This window comes from Octopus bimaculoides, chromosome 3 (assembly GCF_046866305.1).
Source record: "Octopus bimaculoides isolate indiv1 chromosome 3, ASM4686630v1, whole genome shotgun sequence".
NCBI lineage: Eukaryota > Metazoa > Mollusca > Cephalopoda > Octopoda > Octopodidae > Octopus > Octopus bimaculoides.
This window is the reverse complement of record NC_142930.1, coordinates 128,635,726-128,638,225: the sequence shown is the minus strand read 5'-3', so window position 1 is coordinate 128,638,225 and position 2,500 is coordinate 128,635,726.

Genomic DNA, 2,500 nt, shown 5'->3' with positions numbered 1-2,500 from the left:
TATAAGTATGCATATATATACATATATATATATGTATGTATGTGTATGTATGCATGTATATATACATATTTTCCTCTTCTTTTTTCTTTTCTTACTCTTCTCTGTCTTTTCTATTTCTTCTTTTAGTCTTCCTCTCCTTCTTCTTCTTCTTCTTCTTCTTCTTCTTCTTCTTCTTCTTCTTCTTCTTCTCCTCCTCCTCCTCCTTCGTCTTCTTTTTCCCTCTCTATATGCACACACACACACACACACACACACACACACACACACACACACACACGCACTTGAGTTCGGCTACGGTGTTTTGGTGTTGGTGGTTGTGGTGGTTTCCGATAGTGATCGTGGTGGTAGTGGTGGTGGGGATCGTCAGGTGGTGGCCGTAGTGTCAGTGGTGGGCGTGCAGTTGGCGGCGGTTGTGTCGATAATGGTGTTGGTGGCGGTGGTACTGTTGTTCTTGCCGTTGTTGGTGGTCGTGGCTCGTGGTACTTGGTGGTGTTGGTGGAGATGGTGTTAACAATATCGATGCTGCTGCTGTTACTGCTGCTGGTGGTGGTGATGATGATGATGAGGACTAAGCGGGAACAAAGGAAGGAGGAAGGCAACGACGATGATGATACTGGTGACGTTACATTCACACCACATACACACATGTGTATCCTACATGTGTGTATGTATGTGTGTGCATGTGTCTAATTCATATATATATATATATATGTATGTATACAACAAAATGGGACAAGAACGCAACAGGCGACAAGACATCCATAGAGTTAGATGATACAAAAAGGGACAAGAAAAAAATCAAGGACGGGTAATTCAGAGTTTTCTTTCGTCAGTCGAGATCCAGATTATCTTTGCAGTTTCGGCTGGTTATATATATATATGTATATACATACACAAAATTGAGAAGAAAGAAGCGATTGATTAGCATAGACGACTAAGTGACGAATACTGAATTGACAAATTAATATTGTGTGGAGTCAAAAGATTTGTAATATTTCGGCAACTTATTTACTTTATTCATCAAGCTATAACAATGCCAGCCTAGCATTCAAAGTAGGAAGCTAGGTCTGGATTATACGCTGGAGTTGTTCGAACAGTATGAGGTTTTGCGTTGTTTTGCTCTAGAAGAGCGCGCTTTCTGCTAACCAATGCTGGGTATTTTTGCTCCACAGTGGCCCACATCTACTCCTATTGATCGAAGTACAGGTTGGTATCGATGGTTCGACCGTGTAGAACGAAACAGTTGTGAATTATCCCCCTCATAATTCAACTAAACCCAAAACATCATTTTGTGTTCGAAACGCGTGTGTTAGTAGAGAGGTTCCGGAACCTGGCCCTTGCTTAACCATTGCTTTTGCACGTTAGAATTTCTGAAAAATATCTCCCTCGGATTATTACTTGTTTCGACCCATGGCTCATTTCCTGCGCTCACGACGCTCCAACGACCACGTGACGGAGTTCTTTGCTTCAGAAGACAGAACTGGTATCAACGTCATGTCAAAGAACAGGCAGAAAGGTGGCTTCAGACGGTGCAGTGCAACGCGATGGCCTCTAATTAAAATGCTTGCCTACTTTTGCTGTAATTTGACGAATAAAGCAAATAAGTAACCAAAATATGACTCAACACAATAATTTCAATATTGAGAAATTACACTCAGAATATGATACTACTAAACCATTCTTTGTTGGATTCAAAGACTACTATAATCAATATATAAGATTCTTCTAAGCATATTATGCTAGTAAACTGTTCTGCTACTAATAAACACACGCATACACGCGCGCACACACATGTATGTCAATACGTATTTGTATGTGTACATGTATATACATATATGCAGGCGCGTACACGTATATACGTATGTACTCATTCACATACAGCTCACTTGGTGTCAGGTACTGAAGAGCGCTAACAACTACGAGGTGCATCCATCAGTCCACTAGAAAACGCTTTCAGATGACGTTTCTTTTTGTCAAAATAGAATAGTTTTGCTGAAGCATTGTGTGCTATTACATTAAAGAAATGTGTATAAGGCCGGAATAATGCGAGAAAATTAAAGTAAACTACAAAACAGAAAAGAAAACAAGGATATATAGAAAAGCAAGGTTGTTGGTCAGATGCATGGAGGAAGAGGGTGACATGCGCAGACTCGTGTTGCTATAGTAACCAGTCTGCTTCATCTAATTCTTCCTGTTGTTTATGGCTGGTGCCACATTGTTGATAAGGAGATCCATGATTCTGAGATTGTTTCTGTTGCGTTGATGAATATCTTGAAATTCTGGGTCGGTACTTCTCTAGATGATTTTTTGATTGAGGTGTCTATGTACATATATGTTCTTTCATTCGAACCCGTAATTTCTTGGTGGTACTCCCAATGGAAATAATAGTGGTTAAGAGGTCCCGCATTTCTCAAAAGCCTTATAGTAAGCTTACAGTAGCTCCATTTCCCTGGAGCTACTAGGTTTGCTGCGTATATATACGCAGATTGAATACTTGGTT